Below are 11,639 nucleotides of genomic sequence, written 5' to 3' on the forward strand. Positions count from 1 at the left end.
TCCAATTTATTTCCCAGTCACTGCTTCAGGCTACCCACTCTTTTCTTTCCTTTTCGCTTCTTCCTTCTTCTTCTTCTTCTTCTGCGTTCACTCGTATGCACACGAGTGGGCTTTTTGCGTGTATGACCGTTTTTACCCCGCCATGTAGGCAGCCATACTCCGTTTTCGGGGGTGTGCATGCTGGGTATGTTCTTGTTTCCATAACCCACCGAACGCTGACATGGATTACAGGATCTTTAACGTGCGTATTTGATCTTCTGCTTGCATATACACACGAAGGGGGTTCAGGCACTAGCAGGTCTGCACATATGTTGACCTGGGAGATCGTAAAAATCTCCACCCTTTACCCACCAGGCGCCGTCACCGTGATTCGAACCCGGGACCCTCAGATTGACAGTCCAACGCTTTAACCACTCGGCTATGGCGCCCGTCTTCGCTTCTTCCACTCCTTCTCTTCATCTTGAAGGACCGTAGCAAGAGGACAGCTTGTCCTCAACAGCTAAAGCTAATGGAACATCAGAAGCTTTCTTCATGGCTGGATTTTTGTGTGTTTTATTTTATTTCTGTGTATTTATTTATTTATTTATTCATTCATTCTTTTGTCCTTTTTTTTTGTCCAAGGCACCTGCTTTGTTCATGTGGTGGAAGACCCGGTTCCCTTTTTTTTATCGGAAGACTGCGAGTTCGGTTCCCAAGCGGCCCTCGCCCTCTTAATCCCCCCCCACCCCCAACACTTCCCCCCTCCCCCCTTCCCTTCCCGAACCCGCCACTTGACCCTCCTCCCCACGAAAGTATTTTGTCTACCAGTCTTTGTTGTTGCTGTTGTTGTTTTTCATGCGAAAACCGATCCTCTTTGAGAGAAAAAAGGAGAAAAAAAGCAAAAAAAAGCAAAAAAAAAAAAAAAAAAGCAGTAACATCCATTGATTTAAACCATGACATTGATGATAAGACCTTCCATCCCCCCCCCTCCCACGCCCCCCGCGGCCTCAGAGTTCAGTTCAGTTCAGTTCAGTTACTCAAGGAGGCGTGAAAGCTTTCGGACAAACCCATACACGCTACACCACATCTGCTAAGCAGATGCCTGACCAGCTAACAGCGTAACCCAACGTGCTTAGTCAGGCCTTGAGGAGAAAAAGAAAAGAAGCATAAACATAAAGAAAAGAAGATAACTGCACACTTTCCCCGACCTCTCCCTCTTCAGCGTCACACAGTCAGAATCATGCACAACGCTCAGACTGGTCTTCCATGTGTATTGTGCCTCTTTATTTTGGAAGCCACTGTTCAGTAAAAAGGACAAAAATAACAAAAACAAAATGGCACTGATCACATCATATTCATGACTGAAACGTTTTAATAGATAATCTTACTCCTCATGACCTGACCTGATAAACATCTTTACATATTGTATTGTATTGTATTTCTGTTTTGTCACAAAAAAATTCGGGCTGCTCTCCCTAGGGAGAGCGCGTCGTTACACTACAGCGCCGCGCTTTTTTTTTTTTTTTTTTTCTTTTTTTCCTGCGTGTAGTTTTGTTTTTCCTATGAAGTGGAATTTTCTACAGAATTTTGGTTCTTTTACATGCGCTAAGTGCATGCTGCACACGGGACCTCGGTTTATCGTTTCATCCGAATGACTAGCGTCAAGACCACCACACAAGGTCTAGTGGAGGGGCAGAAAATATCGGCGGCTGAGCCGTGATTGGAACCAGCGCGCTCAGATTCTCTCGCTTCCTAAGCGGACGCGTTACCTCTAGGCCATCACTCCGTGTGGCATTCTTATTAAAACTGTCCCTATAGTGATGTCGGAGTAATGTAAAATATGTCCACTTTCCCCACACGTTCCCACACTTCACTAAGATGGTTATCTCCCCGACCTCGTACATTTTCAACCAGAGAAACAGAAACACACAACATCTTTGTTGTTTAAAAAAATGAGTTAACCGCACCTAAATATTTTCGGTGGAAATTATTTTAAAATGCAACAACTCCGACCCCGCACGGCCACCCCCCCCCCCCCCCCCCCCCCCCCCACACACACACGCACACACAGTCATGCACACGCAAGCAAGCACACACATAACACACGTGTACATAAATACAAACACATGTGTACACACACACACACACAAACACAGGTACACACACATGCACACACAAACACATCCACACACACACACACACACACACACACACACACACACACACACACACACACATATCTACGCCCACTCACACGCCTCTACTGTTTGTATGAAGACAGATTTTCTCCTTGAAATGAGTGATGGGCAAAGGTTATACGAGATTAGCACGACAGTTCCTAATCGGAACACACAGCAGTTTCTCTGGAAGAGAAGAACGAAGCACTGCACAACACACACACACACACCAGATGACCCCTCACAGCATGCAATTTTCTCATTATAGCCACTGCTGCTCTTCCAGCTGCTGCTGTTGCTACCACGACATGTTCTATAACAACAGCTGCTATTGTTATTATCATTATTGTTGTTGTTGTTGTTAGCATCATCATCATCATTGTTATTATTATTGTTGTTGTTGTTATTATTATTATCATTATTATTATTATCATCATTATTGTTGTTGTTGTTGTTATCATTGTTTTTTTTAGTAGTTGTTATCGTTGTTGTTATAGTTGTTGACGAATACGTTATCATCATTACTACTACTACTAACGCTACTACTGCTGCTGCTGCTGATGATGATGACGCTGATGAGTTCGTTGTTTGTGTTGTTGTTGTTGTTGTTGTTACTACTGTTTGTTTTGTTATTGCTATCGTTACTATCATCAGCAGCATGATCTATATCCATTATGATAAACAGCTGATCTGCAGTCCCTTCTCATTTTTTTTCTGAAATTCAGAACCCCCCTTTCCCCCCCCCCTCTCTCTCTCTCTCCCTCACTCTCGCTAACTTTCTCTATCTCCCTGTGTCTGTCTCTCTGTCTCTCTGTTTCTCTCTCTCTCTCTCTCTCTCTGTCTCCGTATCACTCACTCACACACACACACACACACACACACACACACACACACACACACACACACACAGATGGAAAGTTTCAGTTTCTCAAGGAAGAGTCACTGCGTTCGGACAAATCCATATACGCTATGCCGCATCTGCTAGGCAGATGCCTGACCAGCAGAATAACCCAGCGCACTTAGGCCTTGATTGCATGCATGTATGTTTGTGTACCTATCCGAGTTGGTTTCTTCTACATAATTCTGCTCGAGGATGACACTCTCGTTGCCATGGGGTCTTTTTCAATGCGCTAAGTATGTATTGCACACGGGACCCCCGTTTATCGTCCCAACATAAAGACTAAACGCTCAGTTCGATTGGGAGAAAGGGCGAGGGCGGGATACGAACCCAGACCCTCACGGATTGTGTATTGGCAGACGAACGTCTTAACCTTTCTGCCACTCCCCCCCTCTCTCCCTCTCTTTTACACACACACACACACACACACACACACACACACACACACACACACACACGCATGCACACTCGCGCGTTCACGTACAAAGACGCATACCTCCCCACCACATACCCCTAGATGATGGAAAAATCATTGAAAAAAAAAAGAAAAAGAAAAAAAGGGGCCAGTACCCAACAGCAAGACATTATCCAATGGGAAAACGAAATGAAATCCATCTGGAAAAATGAAACGGTGCATTGCACGCTCACAGTGAGCCTCCCCCCCCCCTGCCAGTTTCCCATTATCACCACACGGTCCCTAAAGCCAGGCTGTGTGTGTGTGTGTGTGTGTATGTATGTGTGTGTGTGTGTGTGTGTGTTTGTGTCTGTGTCTGTGTGAGTGTGTGTGTGTGTGTCCTTGTGTGTCTGTGTGATATGTCAAAGCAGAACTTTGTTCTGTTAAAAGTTCTTCACAAGCGACAACAACAAAAAAAAGTAGGTCGAGACTAAAAATGTGTATGTTCCCCAACCCCCAGTCCCTGAAAAAAAAGAAGAAGAAAGAAAAGTAAAAAAAAAAGGCAAAGAACTAAAGAAAAAAAAACCTGCTACAGTTAACGACAGCCGTTCTACGTCAACAGAGAGACGATCCCTACCCCCCCCCCCCACCCTCAACCCCTGTCGCAACGCAACCCCCCACCCCTTCCCCCTTTTCCCTGAACATAATTCCTCGCTGTTCCTTGTCCGTTCGTGCTGGAGCACTAAAACTGAAGATCTGATGATGATACCCTGTGATGATGAAGACGATTTCTAGCGGGTCTTACGACCCGGTGATATTTCACCCAGGGACGTCGTATCATGTGCTGATCACTGGCGAGCCAATAACACCAGACGTTAGTGCTGCTTTGTGATTTCTTCCGTCCTTGGCGATTTCTTTAGCCGGTTCGCGAAGGAGAAAAAAAAAAAAAAGGTTAGGGCTGCGAGTTTCACCTTGTCTGACTCCTCTTGTGCACACAGTTTGTGAAATCGGCGTCTTGATGTCATTCGCCTTTTCATACTTATTAGCACACGTTGAAATAAACGCTCCAAATACGTTGATGATAGGCGTTACATTTGCTTTCTATTTACGTTCTTTATCAACTCACAAACACACTCTCTCTCTCTCTCTCTCTCTCTCTCTCTCTCTCTCTCTCTCTATATATATATATATATATATATATATATATATATATACATATATATATATATATATATATCCATGAATCATAACATACACATAATACACACATAATCAAAACGAAGTATAAAAATCACAAGCAAATTATATTTCATGCTTTCAATAAAAGACTATGTTCTATCGATCAGTGATGGAATGACCTTTCTGGTAACAAGTCTGATGGCTTATTAGTGGAAACTGTTTTGTTGGTCCTGAGCTTGTTACATTTTGTTAATGATAAGAAATGGTTCACTGCCTGAATAGCCTGGATACTTGCCCTTGCAATTAACCGGGTCCATAAAACGATTCAATTTCTTAAACGAGGTTAATGATATATAGTGGATGCTCTCTGTCCAGTGTCCTGGAAATGTTGCACGGCCAAGGAATGGTTTGAAATACATACGGTATACAACGTATATGTCGCTCACGTCAAACAACACACATCCCCTTTTCCTCCCTCTTCCCTCTTCAGTGTGGCAGCGCACTGCGTTCCAGAGCAAAGTACGATTTCTCGCCACGACCACTCCGCTTTAACTTCCCGACGCCTCTCTCCTTTCCTTTTTCCTCTTTTCTTTCTCTGTCGCTCTCTCTCTCTCTTTCTTTCTTTCTCTTTCTCTCCAGAAATCAATTCGTTCAATACTTGCCGCGTTCACTGGAGTTGGCACACACACACACACACACACACACACACACACACACACACACACACACCAAAACAAAAACAAAAAAGCGCAATTCACACACACACACACACACACACACACACACACACGTGCACGCGCGCACGAGGCAAGAACATCCCATCATCTTCCTTCCTCTGACAAATCAGAACGAATCAATACTGAGGACAGTGTGTAGGCCCTGTGCAATTACACAAAGCCTTTCAGCGGTGCAATGTCCTGCCCAGTTGGATCAACAGCGGTGCAATGTCCTGCCCAGTTGGATCAACGGCGGTGCAATGTCCCGCCCAGCTGGATCAACAGCGGTGCAATGTCCTGCCCAGCTGGATCAACAGCGGTGCAATGTCCCGCCCAGTTGGATCAACGGCGGTGCAATGTCCCGCCCAGCTGGATCAACAGCGGTGCAATGTCCTGCCCAGCTGGATCAACAGCGGTGCAATGTCCCGCCCAGTTGGATCAACAGCGGTGCAATGTCCTGCCCAGCTGGATCAACAGCGGTGCAATGTCCCGCCCAGTTGGATCAACAGCGGTGCAATGTCCTGCCCAGTTGGATCAACAGCGGTGCAGTGTCCTACCCAGTTGGATCAACAGCGGTGCAGTGTCCTGCCCAGTTGGATCAACAGCGGTGCAATGTCCCGCCCAGTTGGATCAATAGCGGTGCAATGTCCCGCCCAGTTGGATCAACAGCGGTGCAGTGTCCTGCCCAGTTGGATCAACAGCGGTGCAATGTCCCGCCCAGTTGGATCAATAGCGGTGCAATGTCCCGCCCAGTTGGATCAACAGCGGTGCAATGTCCTGCCCAGTTGGATCAACAGCGGTGCAATGTCCTGCCCAGCTGGATCAACAGCGGTACAATGTCCCGCCCAGTTGGATCAACAGCGGTGCAATGTCCCGCCAAGTTGGATCAACGGCGGTGCAATGTCCTGCCCAGCTGGATCAACAGCGGTGCAATGTCCTGCCCAGCTGGATCAAACTGATAGTTTGTAACGAACTCTCTTTATGCCTCTCTGTCAGTGTTGCGCTGGTTAAATGAGCTAGTCTGCAAAATTCATGCGGACATTCTTTTTTTTAAGAATACTTTTTCCCCTTTAGAGGGGAACATGACCCATATTTACTCGGGGCGGCCATTCTTTTCCCTTTCCTTCCCCCCCCCCCCCCCGCCCCCACCCTAACTGATACCCAGTGGGTGTCTCAATGGACCAGCCAATATCTTTCGTCTGTCGTCAGAAATGCGGTATTCTTTGGCTTCACCCATCTCAGAACCTTGTGTTTGTAACATTTTGATAATGTATAGCAGCGGAGGAACGCTGTCATCGTAGGCTCTTTTGTCGTTCGTACAGAAAGAGTTAATAAACGTCTTCGGGTTCGAGTTCTCTCTCTGTCTCTGTCGCTGTCTCTGTCTCTCTCTGCATAGTGACAAGAGATGTAGCGATGTTTATGCGTTAAAACAGGGAGCAGAAAGCGCTCAGTCTTAGATGAAAGATATGTTTCTAAATTGCCCTTCGCTTTTTATTTTGTTTGGTTATATTTTCAGTTTATTCTTTCTAAAATTTTGTAGTTCATCCTACCAAGATTTGGTTTTCATACAAACTGAGTTCTGAATTCACTACCTCCATATCTTCAGATGAGGTATAGTTGTTATATCAAGTTGCCAGTTTATCGTTTAGCCGTAAGACATCCACCCAAGTGGAGTGACGGCAAAGTGGCAGCGCGTCCGCGTCCGCCTGGGAAGGGAGAGAATCTGAGCACACTGGATCGGATCTCACACTCTTCAGGATTGTTTCATCTTCCACTTGTCACTCAGATGAGTCGATAAACCGAGGTCTCGTGTGTAGTATGTACTCAGTGCACTTACAAGATCACACGGCAAAAAAGGGTGTTATTCTTGACCAAAAATTCTCCAGAAAATTCCACTATGATGGTAAAAAAACAACAACCCCAAACACTTGCAGGCAGAAAAAACAACAAAACAAACAAAAAACAAAAATGAAAAACAAAAATGATGGTGCTGCAATGTAGCGACGCGTTCTCCCTGCGGAGTGTAACCCATTTTTCACACTGACATCTCTCTCGTGACAAAAGAGTAACACGATACAATACAATACGATGCCAAAAAGTTGTCCCGCACAGACACAGGCAGATACACAGTCGGATAACCCTTTGTCCTCCTCCATTTTGGACAGGGGAGGTAAAACAAATCACTAATCAAATGCTGACTGAAGAGCAGATCTGACGCGATTCGAACGACTCTTAACATTTCTATCACTGTGAAGCGCAAAAGCAACAACTAAAATAAAGGTCTTCTTCGTCACTGCGGGTAGAAAGCTTTGGGGACTCAATCAGATGACATTTTGAGGTACTTCGATGTTCGTGAACGCTTTTGCGCAGTTTACTACGCACACGTAGATTCCACAGAATCAGTTGACCGTTTATGCGCAATTCCCATTTTCAGAATAGCTTTTACAAATATTAATTGTACTGCTACAACTTTGTCACATATCATTTTGTGCGTCGTTCAAAACATTCTTCCTCCGAGATTCTCCATGCTGTTTCTTAGAGTTCGTCTCTTTCTGTGTATCTCCGTGTCTTTCTGTCCACCTCTCTCTCTCTCCTCTCGTGATTGTGATTGGCATCCGTATGTCTTGTGAGAAAATGGTAGCATCATGGTCTTTTTGAGAGCAGCGTCTGCAATTCGATCCTCGCATGTCAGTCTCTTTCGCAGGAATTGCAAATAAACTTGGAGTGTGGATCGAAAGCATCAGTTTGCTGTTGTATGTCCTATTGCCTTTCCATTCCCAAAGTATAACTTCTTTCCTTGCTCTGACATTCGGCCACATTCTTCTCTTCTTGCGTGAAAAACGTCACGTCACTAGTGCCTATGTGTACTGACAAAAGTCAAGATCTGACCCACGTTTGTGATTTCTGTTTACCACAGACACACACACACATCTCATGAACCCTGTCTAACATAATAGTTTCCTGCTTCAACAAGGCAGGGAATTGTTCTAGTCATTTTGGTCTTCTAGTGAAAGACTTGTTGGCTGGTGGTTTGGTCTACTAAGAGTGGGGTGGGGGCCAGTTTTCCTGTGAGAAGTTGAGGGCTGCGCAGAGCTAGAGACTTTTAATTTCATGGCCGTGCGCTGGCACTGATGACGCTCCCCAGGCTAACAAGCAAGCCATCATGACAGAGGCCCATCAGGACGAGGCAGCGGACCAGGGTGGTGAGGTGTGGTGGGGTTAAGTTTTCCCTGTCCGGACAGACACGCACGCGCACCGGACAACAGAGCCAAGTCTGTGGACGTCCTTTTGACCACGTCACGTCTCGTCTCCGCCTCTTCCCACCGTGTCTCTCCTTCCTCGCTACTGTAGGGTGGGGGCGATGGGGGGGGGGGGGTTCTTCCAACGACGTTTACTTTCCTAGGAAGGAGGATGTTTACGACTCTCTCTGTCTCTGTCGGTCGGTTGGTCTCTCTCACACACCACACACGCTCATGCACACACACACACACACAAACACACACACACACACACACACGCACGCACACACACACACCACATAAACAAACACACAGAGACACGCACAGATACAAACACAGACACACAGACGCACAACACACACACACGCACACACACAAACACACACACACCACATAGACAAACACACACACTAACAGAGGCACGCGCAGACATACACACAGACTCACACACAGACACAATCACACACACACACACACACACACACACACACACACACACACACACACACACAAGTAAAAAAACAAACACACAGAGACACGAACAGACACAAACACAGACACACCGACGCACAAGACACACACACGCACACACACACACACACACACAAGACACACACACACACACACACACAAACGCGCGCGCGCGCGCGCGCACAGACACAAACACACAGACGCACACAGACACACAGACACGCACACAGACACACAGACACACACACACACACACACACACACACACACACACACACACACAAGAGGTCAGAAGCTGAGTGGGGAAAAAACCAAGATCGATATCGCGTGACTTCAAAAGTTCTGGCTGCGATGGAGTCAACTGCTATTTCAGCCTCTGCTATGGAGTCGGGAATACAGTGAATATAATAATAATATCGATAATATCTCATCTTGTGTGCATGCATGCACGCATCCATTATCAACAAGGAATTGGAGGTATCCCCCCCGCCCTCCCCCCCACGTCTGTGATATACATTTTAACCCTTTAACTTCAGATATGGCTAACGGATCATTTCCCAAGCCGTTGAGGTCAATTTAGAGTTGAAGCATTGTTCCAGTCAGCTACCATCTACCGCCTTCGCACAGGACACTGCGGCCTCCGAGCACACCTGAAGAGGATTGGAGTGGCAGCCACATCCCTATGTGATTGCGGCCAGGCTGACCAGACCCCATCCCATAGTCTCCAAGACTGCCCCCTGTATGAGAAGATGCGGCAGCAGACCTGGCCTGGGGGTGCTGACCTCAACACCAAGCTCTGGGGGACGGCAGCCGATCTTCACCGGACGTCCGAGTTTGTGGCATCCGTCGGACTTGGACCCTGACTGCGTAGCTGTCGAACGCAAAGAAGAAGAAGAAGAAGTAGTTCCAGTCAGACCTGGCAGCTGAAGGAACTTTCCCAAGAAGTGATATGTAGCCAACGGCTGCTCAGAGGAACGATTCACAGCTACGAACACAACACTCCCAGAGCGAGAGATCATGAAGCTGTTTTCTGATTTATGCTCTTTCTCACGTTTTTTTTTTTTTTTTTTTTTCGTTAACACCATGATTATATTGTACAAGAAATTCAAGATATTCCGAACCAAGCAAGTGAAGGAATGGAAAACGAAAATAGGAGAATGTGTTGGGGGTGGGGGTGGGCATGGGGGTCGGGCGGGAGGGGGGGGGGGGGGTAGATGAACATTTTTACTGCTTGTTTATTCGTATTGTTGCTCACGGTGTTTTGACAGTCATGAGTAAATCAAGATCTGAAGCAGAAGAAGAAAAAAAAGCCAAAGTAAAATATCCATGATTATATATATATATATATATATATATATATATATATATATATATATATATATATATATATATGATAGTCAGTCGTGTCAGACTATGACCATCAGAACAGCAGAGGAGGCAACTGCTGTTCCGACTATCTGGCCTAGAATTTGATTATAGTGGAGAGCGTCTTGCCCAAGTTACATCCCCACTCTCTCGGCCAAGAGGGTTTTTAGGAGATTATGTAGGACTGGAATAATTGAGCAATGTAATGTGTTCAAACTTCGTATCGTTCATATCATAATGTTTGTGTCTCTGTAAACATGAGTGTGGATGGAAATCTATGTCTGTCTGATTTTGAATGAATATGATAACGTGTGTATGTGTGTCGCATCAAATCATGGTGCTTAGAGCATCGCCGAACACATGCCATCACAAGGCTATCGCCACGTTAGCATTTATTTAAAGTCAAGGGTAAAAATGTACAATAAAACTAATCACTTCTTCAATCTCTTCACTCAGAAAGATTTTAAAAATTCTTCTAGACTTTAAAACATTCAATTCAAATCTGATTTAAAATGTTCCTGCTCCTGCTCCTTTCTTCCTCTTCTTTCTCCTCCTCCTCCTCTTCTCCATTTCCTATTTCTTCTTCTTCTTCTCTTCCTCATCGCCCTTCTTTCCATCTGCTCCGTTGTACACGTCGTACCGAAGATATTACCCCGGTGCCACCCCCCCCCCCCCACCCCTCCTGCCCCCCCCTGCCCCCCCCCCCCCCTCTCTCTCTCTCAAGCACTGACTCACCAATCAGACCCGTCTGACGATCCCTCAATGCCAGCTGTGGTAGTCCTCAGGGGGGGGTGGAGAGTCAGACTGAGTGAGTGTTCCCGCGGGGCCTGAAGACCGCAAGTTGACAACCCCACCCCTCCTCCATTGCCCCCCCACCGCCGCCCCCCCCCCCCTCGCCCCGCCACAGCTCCCCGTAAAGACCATCCCCTGGAAACCCGGCGACACCAAAGGCTGACAGTATGGAAAGTGAAATTCTGTGATGTTACCATGAGAACAAGGCGTGTGTGAATTCCGTGATACCTTGAGAAGAAGGCTTGCGGAATTCTGTGATGTTACCTAGCCATGAGAAGAAGGCTTGCGGAATTCTGTGATGTTACCTAGCCATGAGAACAAGGCTTGCGGAATTCTGTGATGTTACCTAGCCATGAGAACAAGGCTTGCGGAATTCTGTGATGTTACCTAGCCATGAGAACAAGGCTTGCGGAATTCTGTGATGTTACC

Source organism: Babylonia areolata, chromosome 24 (genome assembly GCF_041734735.1).
Source record: "Babylonia areolata isolate BAREFJ2019XMU chromosome 24, ASM4173473v1, whole genome shotgun sequence".
Lineage (NCBI taxonomy): Eukaryota > Metazoa > Mollusca > Gastropoda > Neogastropoda > Buccinidae > Babylonia > Babylonia areolata.